Below are 13,288 nucleotides of genomic sequence, written 5' to 3' on the forward strand. Positions count from 1 at the left end.
TGATAGAATAAAATAAGTAGAACAAAAACCAAACACACTAGGATAGAACAAAACAAGCGCAGAAGGAAAAAGCACACAAAATGGCAGAAGAAAGACATATGCAAAGACTAATTTTTTCATAAACTCATGGACCCCAATCAAAACACTGGAAGCCTATAGATAGTTAGATAGATGATAGGTAGATAGATAGATAGATAGATAGATAGATAGATAGATAGATAGATAGATAGATTATAATTAAAGATGTTAATAAATCTGAGTGTGTGACAACATATCCAACACTGTACCCAAAAGTCTATGCCTTAAAGTAAGTTTCTGACCTGGAAAGTTTCATCTTTAATCGAGATGTATCTATGTAAAACCTTACATCAGGGCTCAGGGAACTCTCTTAACAAAAGACCTGTAGGGTCAAAACAGAGAAAAAAAATAAATAACATATGTATAATAAAATATTTAAAGATGCTGTTGAGTTCATTTTCTGTTGTTCATCTACTACTCAGCATGCAGTCTATCCTTATATTTTAACCAGTGAGACTTGAATGGAGAAAACTAAATTTTCATTTGCAAGTGGTTATCAATGGGAGATAACTACTGCCTTCAAATAGGATCATTTCTCCTTTCAACCCTAGGACTTGCATGTGATGCAGACTCATGCTGCCTCAGTCATTTTGTGAGTTCATATGTACATTAAACTGTCAATTTGGAGGGCCTTGTCTCCTCTGTATCCTATACCCCCTATGGCTCTTCAAATTTTCTGCCTTCTGTTTCATGTGGTTTCCTGGTTCTTGATGTCAAGTAATAGATGGATACATCTCATTTAAGGATGAAAGGTCAGAGAATTAAGGTCTAGTCTATTGGGCATAGTGTTAGATATGATGTCACAGGAACAGATTTAACTGTCTTTATTATTAAGTCTTTTGTTTTTCTGGACTTATTTTGTAAAAGGCATTCGGTATGCATTTTATTCTAGAGCTCTACATTCAATTATCTTATCAAGTATTTTACACCTTACTCTTTGTCAAAAAAGTAATGCTAACAAAATTAATTGCTCAGTTGTTTTATGAGTAGAAATGCTTTTTGGAAATCATACTTTTAATAAAGATGTTGGAATGTGTCTACTTACATTTATTTTTATGTATTTAGTTTTCACTTGCATAAGATTTTAAAACTGAATTATATTTACTTGTAAGTGAGATACAAAAATAAAACTATTGCACATACCTAAGAAGTATTATGACATATGTTTACATGTGCACTGCCATACACTGATCATTTGTTTGTTGTAAAAACATATAATTATTAACATTTTTAAAATATACAGTACATTTTTATCTTGTCCAGGCCTGCACAGCAAGACACTAAACTTATAATAACGTATAATTTAGCCCTTATCTCTCTGGTCACTTATTTTGATGGTTCTCTTGAAAAAAAACTCATGAGCTTAACTTTTAAATAATTGTAAAACCATTATCACAACTCTTCATCCTTCCTGGCTATTTTCGCTTACCATAAAGTTTTCAGTTACATTTACGCTGCAAATAATAGGATTCCATTCTTTAATGGATGAAAATTCTATGAGGGTATGGGCCATGTTTTCATATTATATCCCTTAATGGGTGGACACTTAGTTTTAATTTTTTGCTATTGAGAATATTGCTACAATAAATATGGGATACACAGGTTTCTTTTGCATACAGATTTTGTTTTGCTTGAATGTATTTTGAGTGGTGGGATTATTAGAACATAATGCATTTTTAATTATTTTATAAGCTATATACTGTTTTCTACAGAGGCCATACAAATTTTAATTTACCAACGATTTGCAATGGCTTCCTTCTCCCTAATTTCTTGCTAGAATGTTGTTATCCTTTGTGTTCTTAGTGACAGACATTCTTAATATAAAAATATGACAGTGCATGCAGTCCTAATTTGCATTTCCCTAATGATTAGTCATCTTGAACACTTTCTTCTATTCATGTAGGACATCTGTATGCCTCCTTAAAGAATGTAATTCTGATTAAAGCAGAGACCATGAGAGATTTCAAACAATATGAGTACATTTTAGTACCACTAATTTTGTTACTTAAAATGAGTATTTCTGGAACTGGAGAAATGGCTCAGCAGTTAAGAAAGTTCACAGCTCTTGGTGAGGATACGAGTTTGATTCTGAGTACCCATTCTAGGAAGGTCCAGAACGACCACCAGCTGTAAATAATGCTATGCCTGTGGTAATCATGGATATTTGCAGTCAAGTGCACATATCCTCACACAGGCAAATAAATATAGAAAAAGTGTTTAAAGTCATAATGGAATGAATCTTAAAAACAATTAATATGTATACCAGTAAATATTTTGACTAGTTTCTGAATTAAATTGTACATAACTCTATATGCAAAGTATGAAATTAAAAAGCATAACTGGCTTAATGAAAAAATACAATACAAAACTATCAAGGAAAAAAAATCTGCAAGATTCTGGGAGGCACCATGGCAAAAATCCTGCCCATCATCTAAAAAGTTCACACCACATGTGAATAGATTTTTGAAAATCATTTAGAAACTCTCTTAGAAGTTTCTTGGTTTTGTTTTTTGTTCTTTATTTTTATATTTGTTTTGTTTTGTTTTTGACACCAGTGCTTACATGTAAAACATCCAGCCTTGTATAGGAAAATGAAAAGAAGTTAATTCCCAATTTTCTTAATTTTTTGTAAGTTGGTAAAGAGAGAGTATTCTGATAAGCTTCAAAAATAACTTGGTGTTATCTGGGTTTACAACATGAATGGAAAAATAAATAGAAATGAATGGAAAAAAGAGCTGCAAAATGTTTGACCTACAAAATTTTGAACCTATAGAATGTGCAGAGCTAATGATGGAAGTGGCTAGCAAATGACTGGTCTATCTTGAGATCCATACCATGAGATGTCACCTACCTCTAATGGTATTCTGCTGTACTTGCATACAGGAGCCTAGCATAATCATCATCAGAGAGGGCTCACCAGCAACTGATGAAAACTGTCTCTGATTCTGTTGTTTCCCTTTGTGATCCTTTCTCATAACTAGACTGTTTTAAAATTACATCCAGGTTCTGCCTCCCAGCCCCATGCTCCTAGAAATAAGACTCAGACTCAAATTATATTTACAAATACCTGGCCATATATCTAGGTTCTGTGCTGACTAGGTCATAACTAAAGATACCCGTTTATTTTAACCTACATGTTGTCATGTGGCTGTCTACTTGTGCTCAGGTACCATGCATCCATATGTCAGTCTCCTCACCTTTTCTGGCCCTTCCACCTACCAGCTTCTCTGAGAATTCTTTCTCTTCCCAATGTCCCATCTCTATCTCCTTCCTAAGCCATATGCCACAGACTTTTTAATTGACAGGTAGGGCATCCATAAAATATACAAGAAGTTCTCTATACAATTCCCCTTTTTAGTCCAATAAAAGGCTCCACCCTTTTAAATATAAATTGAATACAATTGTATCAATTACAAAAACTACAAGGTATGATATACAGGTATAATGTCCAGTCCATTTGTGTTTGGTGACTTAGATCAAGTATTTTACCTTTTATCCTATCTTGGTGAGTTAGAATTTTGTAACTAAATATTTTTCATTTTAACTTTTATTACCATCCTAAAAACAGCTTTTAAAAATACTAAACAACGTAAGTTTAATTGCGAGACTTTTACCACATAGTCTTCAACCCCATCATCAGAGAGTTCAGAAAGAGTAAGTATTATTTGAGTAAGCAGGAAGCACAAAATCATTGCTTCCAAAAATCAAAGGAATCACACAGACAGCTGACAGCCTGGACAAACCCCAACATTCTTTATAAGGTTGAAACATCAGCCTTTCTTGCCCATTCATTACATGGCTGCCTCACCTAGCTGCCACAGGAGAGGATGTGCCTAGTATTATACAACGAGAAATGAAATGCTAGGGCTAGTGGATTGTGGGTAGGGTGGCTGGAAACGCTGAAAGTTCCTCCAGGGGGAAGTTAGACAAGGCAGCTGTGGCTACAGTGGCTCATTGAAGGCCTTCACAATTCTTCACAGCAGGGCCCCAATGACACAAGAAAGTTTTTGGGTTTCCAAAATGGCTTTATTGGCATGATGGATGATGGTTGAATCCAATGTGCACCCCTGTGAAACTCAGGGCAAACCTGAGTTAAATAGGGAGGAAGAAAGGGGGGAGGGGCTGGGAAGAATGCTTAATTGGCTCCACCCTCTGGCCTTCAGGCATCTCATTAGTATGTAAATCTCTCTAGAGCCTGAAATTTTGAGGCTATAAATATATGAATGAATCTACTTGTAAGCTGCATGCAAAATAATATTTTACTAAATTTCATCTTTTGATTTAAAATAATAGAGCAATTGCATCTAGTGCAAACTGAGACTTTAGGAAGGAAGTTTCTACTTTTCAACAGCAGGAAGAATGAGTTTACCTTTTACCACTGGGGGCTCCCATATATTCCAAACCTGTGATTATTACACTATCTCTGGATCAGGGTTGACACAAATAATGTTATTGATCACTTATTGTTTTTTTAATACATATTATTTGTTATAAAATTATGTCATAATTTTTCAAATGATAAGAAACATACAGGACTCTTTCAATGTTTATCTTATATTTATATGCAACCAATGCTCTTTTATCTAAGATCAATTCTCATTAATTACATTTACAACATATATAACATTACATATATAATCTAATATATGTGTACTCTGTAAAATTTTAATAGGGTTGATACCTTATATGTGTGTTCTTTGTATAAAATTTTTATCAATTATCTTGTAACTACTTGGCTCCAGCCAATCAATCACTTATGTGAGTCTGTGTCTAAGCCTGTGAGTGCTAGGCTTTGTGCTTAAAAAAAAAATCACAGTTTGTTGAGAATTATTGAGTTTACATAAATTAGATGCATACAATCTATATAATTGTAATATAATATTTTATCATTAATTATTTTACTTACCTAACAACTCACAAATTTTCATCATATTTACCTCAAGTTATTATTAAATTATGAATTATATATCTTGAATCTGATGCAGGTTTTCTGATTTCTATTAATATTTAGTATAGGAGAAATAATGTTTCTAGTTCTACATGGCATTAACTTTATGTTTTTCATTAGTCATAACATTGCCAGCTGTGTTTCTCTGTCACGAAAAAGATCCTAGAAATAAATGCAGGTGTTCCTAGAGACAAATGCAAATGATATCAACGTCGTCATTTTTAATCCACTGAGTGTTTAATTATGGAATGCTGTCTTTAGAATTTATTTATGTTAATAGTAACGCTTTAGAAAATAGAGCAAGTGTTAAAATTTCGAAAGAACTCATGAATTATTCCTATCATTGGACTTGTCACTGTTGACAAATGCTCCATATGTTCTTGAATCTCATGCTTTGCTTGACTTTTAATCTGCTTTGACATGGATACCTGAATCAAATCACACACAAACTTAAAAATAGGGTTGGTATAGCTCTGTGCAACTTTAAACATTCCTTTCCTTTCTGACTCTTCACTTAAAACTCTACTTTTACATAATAATTTCTTATTCCACTAAAAGTCAGTCAACTGAGATGCAAAGTTCATTTTTAAGCAGTTTGTAGTTTCAGCATACACTCATGGCCACTGTTATCCAGAGGTGCTGTGGTTTAGTGACTAAAATATATAAATAAGTACATGGAGTTGTTTTATGGAGTTGTTGTATTTAGAGTTGCCTCTAAATTACATTCAGTATTTGTTCTTTAGTTACTTTAATACTTCATGTAATTTTTTTCAGAAAATTGTTTCAAAAATTCTCCTATAGATCACAGAGCTGCCACTTAAAATTTGGAATGTTAAGTTTACTTCCCATTTTGGAAGCATGGCTCTAGAATTTAGTTGCCAATTTGACACCAAATGTCGCGTTATGTAGAGAAGCATGGTAGAAGTGGTCATAAAAAAGGCTGGTGGGAGAAAAAGAAAATTTAATTTTATTTTAATAAAAATGTAATGTTCAATTAATTTTTAAAAGAAGTTGAAAATTTGAAAGATAATACAAGTCTTTGGGGAGACACTTGTGATTGATCTGATGAATTTCCATGTTTTTACAATAGAGTTTGAAGAAGGCTCTTTCTTTCTTACCTTTGATTGTCCACTAAGTGAAGGCACATTAGATGTTTAAAACTTTATCATGAGGTTTCCTCTTCCAGAAATGTGAGAAACTAAATATCTGTTCTTTATAATTGGCCTAGGCTCAGACATTATGTGAGAGCAACAGTGAAGAAATAAGCTTGTAAATGTCTCATTAATGTGATGACTGCAAACTTTATAAAAATCAAAGTATAATGTCATAATAGAAGTGCTATATGGACTTCAGCACCAATATCCTAGCTAATACTAACAGCACTGTAACTATTTCATTAATTTTAAAAGTCAGACTATATCCTAAAAAGTTTCTGCCATGCCTTAATTACAGAATTGTAGAAGTCATGGAGAGACCCTTAGCTATTAACATTGAGAAGTTCTGTGACTTGGCTCTCTCTCCACATTCCCTTTCCCGCTAAAGGTACACGGTGCTACATAGTACTAATACTGGCTCTGTCTTCTGATTTTGTCCTTCTATATTAGGAACAACACCACATTTTTGTTGTTATTGTTATTCAAACCAACTCTTTTGCTTTCCCTCAGATTGTTTGTCAGTTCCATTTCTATCCTATGTTCATGAGCCCTAGATAGATTTTGCAGTTCCTCAATTATCTCTATATAGAGTGAGTGAACACCCAACAAAATAAGCCATTCACATATATATGAAAGTGTGTGTGTGTGTGTGTGTGTGTGTGTGTGTGTGTGTGTATACAAGAGTAAGAGGGCATACATTTGAAACAGAGCAAGAAGAATACATGGAAGGTTTTGAAGGAAAGAAAGAGAACTGAGAAATACTAAAATTATAATCCCAAGACAAAAATAACCAAATATTTTTTAAGTTTTGTGGTAAGTTCATAAAGAAGCAGTTTCCACAGCAAATGGCTCTCCTAGTCATAGGCAGCTAACACATGACCCATCTTAATTTAACCACTGAGCCTTCCAGAAGTACTCAGGATGTGACCAGTACACAGGAGTAAAATGATGTAGCCTTCATTTTACCAACGGAACAAAGACTTATGATAGTACTTTTAATATTCCTAATAGAAAACATTAAAACATTTTTACATGAATTGATGGAATCCAAAGATCTGTGAATAAAATTCAGAATTTATTAACTTAAATAGGAATGTAAGAGTTCACTTTCATTGACCTCTACTAGAAATAAATTATATCTTACAAATAAGAACATAGGTGATAAATGAAAATAGCATTATCTTTGTGCACAGGTGTTCTCTAAAATAATTTTATTTAATGTTATATGCTTTGTATATATTTCATATTGTGTCTCTTGGAAAATTTATAGTCATCTAGAACTTAAAGATGAGAGTGAATATAAAAATGTAAAAACCAAAAAATTTATTATCTTAATGAATGAGAATACAGAGGAAGTGTTGTTTCCCTATTTGCAAACTATAATATGTTTAGTTATAAATGTAGACTGTCTTTGACTACCCTGAGTTATCATATTTTGGAATAGCATATGCAACACAGGAATGTGGTGACCAGTAATTTATTTTTATCATAATTGCTGTTAAGGAACTGTATAAAACACTGCTTCCCATAAAAGAGGAGCTTTTTAGAATTCACTAACAGAGGAGTTCACTGAACTCTGAAGTGCATTAGTAATACAGAATATGATTTACCTTTAGGAAAAACATTCTTTGGTTGCACTGAGATACTCTGTACTTGACCTGCACTAAGCATAAAATGTAATATTGATTTTAAAACTAAATCTACATATAATTCTCAGATGAGAAACATTCTCTTAAGATAAAACCTTGGGATTTCTACAAGATTATTCCAACTGATTTTGAATTATCTTTTCACCTTGCATAAAAATTCTGATAATTTTTGACAGATCAAAGGAATTTAAATCTTAGCATTTTATGATGGTATATTTATTATAATTAATTCTTATATGTGTGAGTGTGTGCAACTTTAAGAACAATATTCAAATATACAAAATAAATTGTTATTTAAGGAGATATACCAGATGCTAAATATCAAGTACAATTTGACTTAATAAATAAAAACCTTTCTCTAACAAAATTATACTTATAAGATTGTTATCTTAATTCTGTTCTTTTATATTATTTTCTTTTTATGCTTGAGAGGTTCCACATGATATTACACTTGAGTAATCAGACAAGAAGTATTATTTTCACTGGAAAATACCTAAGATCTAAATGGAAGAAGAATGATATTCATGAAAATGATAAATTAATTTTATAAACAAAAGTACATTTTATTTGAGCATAAAACATTTAATTTTGAAATTATCCACAATAAAATGCTTGCCATATTTTTTAATAGACTGGATGAAAGTAAAAATGTAATAAGTTATTTAAATATTATCAGAGGTTTTGGAATATAAGAATATAAATGAGAAAAACTATTGAACAATTGAGAGATGAACATGTGAAATTATTTGGCTTATTTGACATAAAACAAGGTGAATTATAACAAAAGGAAATAATTGCTAAAGTAACTGAAGGCATTGAGTCTATTGTGAACTCTCAAAATTTATCCTCAATATTGGTCAAACATATGTGGCAGTAAAGGTAATCTCTCGGATACACAGAGCTACCAACCAGGCAGCATACACATGCTGGCCCGAGGCCCCAAACACATGTACAGCAGAGGACTGCTTGGTCTATCCTTAGTGGGAAAAGATGTGTCTAATCCTTCAGAGACTTGAGGCTACAAAGAATGGAGAATGGGGAGGCTTGGTGGTGGGTGTTGGGGGATGGGTTTGAGATGGGAGGAGGATGAATGGGATGAGGAACTCTCAGATGGCAGAACAGGAGAGGGATAATGGCTAGACTGAAAAAAATTAAAGATAAAAAATACATTTAAAAAGTTAATACTTTAAAGAGGTTAAAATAATGTGAGACACAAATACAAAGAAATTGAAAAATAAAGAATTGTGAAAGATGGGCCACAAGACAGTAGCTCTTGACTGACAGGTATGTAACAGCACTCAACTACAAGCGTATCTGTATCTTAATAAGGGTTTTAGCCTCTTTGGTAAAAAGGGGTAATGACGAACTTGTGCATAAATGAACAGGTGGAAGAGAAAGGGTGTTTCACTGTGAAAACTCTCAGAACATGCCTCTACCACCTGTATGACCACCAGAGAAAGAACCTAAGGAAGGAAAGAAAGAAATACAGGAAAGACAAGGTCATTGATTTTCCATGAGGTAGGAATACAAATATGTTGAACTGAAGCATTGAAAATGTGTCTTTGCACTGACTTGCTGATATAAAAATTTAATTAAGACTAACATTGAAAAAATAAAGATTAATGAAGATCCTAGAGTCTTAGTAAAGTATAAAAAGAAGCTTACTTAAAATAATAATTGGAATCACGATGACAACATTTGGGGAAAAAAAGAGACTATTTGTGAGTTTTTCCTTTAAAGGGAAACTAATTATTTCAACGTCTGTATCTACTGAACGAGAGAGCCATATGCTTTATATTTGAATTGTAAAGCTATGTACTTTGGGAAGGGAAAAGTGGTTTTATATAAATCTAGTTGCATTAAAACAAGAGCCAAAGTTATCAGGAGTACTTTACATGCATAGTATTTATAGCTTGCTTTTCATCTCGCTAACATGAGCGCTCCTCTCTTCAACAGTATTACAGTGCAGGATTGATAGGCTCCTGTAGGATTAGCTTATCAGTGCAAGCCACACTGAGCTGCCATGCCTACCACAACAAAAATGTAAAATGATACCTTGTCTTTGATATTTTTATGGATATTATGCAAAATACAAGTTAGTGAATGTTCTTACTATCAGATGTAACTATATGCTTAAGTTCATTACATTTGATAATTGATGTCTATAAACCCAGCTTGATCCTAGAAATAATAAAAACAATTTAGCTTTAGAAATAGAAAAAGCAGATTTGGATAGAGTTGGAATAATATTTCTACAGTCATTATTTCTCATACCATTTAGTTGTAGTTTTACAAGTACATTGTGTCCAGACATTAAGATTTCTATAGATAAAATACAATGAAAATACTGCACAATGAACAGGAAAAAGTCTAGTGTGAAAGTCCACTGAAATCCTCTATTAGTGTATTGTCTTAAATGCAAAGTCAATGCAGAACAATGTTTCATTGTTTGTAATAGATTTGTCTCCAATATATACCTCTGAGATCATTAAAACCAATCTCCTTAAAGAGACAAAATATATGATTGTCCTAATACCTGGTCATACAGACGTTATGTGACAGCTGTTGTAATATTTAGAGAACAAAGCAGTAGATCAATAAAATCCTCTTACAATTAAATCATTATAGAAAAAAGATTATCATTCTTGATCTAGGGACATACTACACAAATTGAAATTTAAGCATATACCATCTATTTACCTCAAAACACATAAACCATAGATTATACTATTGGAGGAGGCAGATGTATTTATTAATCATTCTTTCTACCTTTTCAAATGTGGTTGAAAGAATAGAAACATTCTTAAAAAATAAAAACTTACACCAAGAGTAATGCAAGGAATACTTTTGTAAATATACTGCTGGTAAAGGTCAAGATTATTGCAGAAAGATTGAATTCTACAAAACCCAAGGAGGACAGATTAAAGCACTGAGGTGAGATAGTGAATCCAATATTGGTGGCACTTAAAAAGAGGCTGGTCAGCATGATTGGTCATTCTCATTCGACAGTTAAAAAGTGTGTCTTCTGCTCCCCAACAGATACTGCAAGATAGGATCACTTTCTCGCTTGACCTGAAATGAAGAAAAGTCTATGAGGAGAAAGTTATGGTTAATAAAACAGGTGATGGTATGAGTGAAGGTTTATCTCAGTGAAATAGAAGATGAGTTTGCAACTGTAGGTCTCTGAAGAGCTCTAAGAATAGATATATCAGGAAATTACCCTTGTAAAGGAAGCATTGTTAAGTGTCACAAATAAAATACTAGATACATAAATGTATAGATTGTTTTGGAAACTGAGTTCTGTACTTAAAGAGAGGAATGGGTTGAGGAACTGTAGGAGGGAGAACCTGGAGGTGGGTAAAGAAAAAAAAATATATGTATATATATGTGTATATATATATATATATATATATATATATATAAAGTAATTTTAAAAAGTTTACACATTTAAAAAAAAAACAGAAAAACAAAAGACTGAGTTGTGCCCTTGTGAATAATTAACCATATTTGGTTTTTTTTGAGTTTTCAATTAATTCTGTTATGTCAATGTGTTTTTCACTGTTCTATTACTATGAAGAGAGACTATGACCAAGGTAACTTTTATGAAAGAAAGCATTTCTTTGGGAGCTTGCTTAGAATGTCAGAAGTTTAATCCATTGTGGTCTCTGTGAGGAGCACAGCAGCATACAGGGGCTGGAGCAATGGCAGAGAGCTGCACCTTGATCCCTGATCTGCCAGCAAAACAAAAGTTTGGGTCTCCCATTAACTTCTGAAAGATTTTTCTCCAAGGAGCCTAATCCTTTAATCTTTTTCAATAGTGTCAATTCCTAGTGACTAAGCATTACAAATATGTGAAGTTGTGGTAGCATTCTTATTAAAAACATTGGATTCAGCATCCAGATCTGTATCATTTATTATAATCATTGCATATCTTACTAGCATATTGTACAAACTCCATCTCGTCAACAGTTTGTGTGGAATTGGAGGAGTAGCTGCAGGACGAAATGATGAGCGAATGGTGGTTTGAGAACTCAGTTTACTTGTTTGGGTCATGACTTTAACCCTTTTATACTTTTGAAACTTTGATTAACAGTTGGTAATGTGATATTGGAAATGTGCTTAACTCTAATATCACCATGAATACAAATAATGAAAATACATTTGAACAAAAGTATTTATTTATAGACAAGTAGTGAGCAATAAAACACCACTGAAAAGTAACTTTACATTATTTTGGTCATTATCCTGCCTTGGAGAAAATTAATTGAATTTGAACTCATGTACACCCTCCCATAAATGTTACTGCTTTGATTATTGTAATCTGTGTCTTATTTAAATTATGCAGAACATATTAGCATGTATACTATGATGTTCACCGTGGTAATAAAGAAACATTTGATTTCTTGGAGAAGGATTGAAAGAGAAATGTCTGAATACAAAAGTCCACTTTCTTCGTTTGATTCTTTTACAGCTATTTTCAGTTCATATTTATGTTGTCTTGAATTAGAGCCAAACATTTCAAGATATTTCTTGTACATGCAAGTTATTGCAAATGTACAAAATGTTGTGACAAGGAGGCCAAGCAGCATGCCCATTTGTTTGACATTCTCAATCACTTTCAATGTCACACTATTTCTCTTACACAGTAGGATGTCACTGCATTCTTAGACAGAGAAGTATGTGCTGAATGACTACATGTCGTCGAAAGATCTAATCAAATTAAATATTGAAATAATTATTTCATACATTTTCTCCCTATTCTTTATAGATACACTAAAATTATCAATAAGTTAAGATGCAGGAATGTTCTCCATTTACTGTTAAAAATACCCTTCTGTGGGTCCAAGTGAGGATGCCTCAATTCCACTTGGGAGGTAGAGGAAAGCAATCAATGGTGGAGGGAGACAGAGGGAGAGAGGCAACAATCATGGGAGGGAGGTGTGAAGGGAACAAGGAGGTGCAAGGGGGAACATGATCAGGTATTATGGGTGTGTGGGAAAGAACTGAAGCCCTGTGGGTCAACAGAAATAATGGAAACAGGCAACCTCAGGTGGTAGGAGATGGGGAGACCTTCTAGAATATACCAGTGACCTGGGAGGTGAGAGACTCTCGGGACTCAAAGGGAAGGAGAGACCTTAGATGAAATGTCCTACAGTGGGGAGAGGGAACTTGTAGAATCCACCGGAGATGGGGTTGTCATCCCAAAGGTGAAACCTTTGACTCAGAATTGTTCCTGTCTAAAAAAACTGCAGGGACAAAAATGGAGAAGAGTCTGAGGAAAAGGAGGTCCGATAGGCCCAAATTGGGATCCAGATCAAGGGGAGGCCCCAAGGCCTGACACTATTATTGATGCTATAGTGTCCTTACAAACAGGAGCCTAGCATGACTGCCCTCTGAAAACCTCGACAAGCAGCTGAAAGGGTCAGATGGAGATACTTACACCCAACCAATGGCCAGAA

This window comes from Arvicanthis niloticus, chromosome 3 (assembly GCF_011762505.2).
Source record: "Arvicanthis niloticus isolate mArvNil1 chromosome 3, mArvNil1.pat.X, whole genome shotgun sequence".
Classification (NCBI taxonomy): Eukaryota; Metazoa; Chordata; class Mammalia; order Rodentia; family Muridae; genus Arvicanthis; species Arvicanthis niloticus.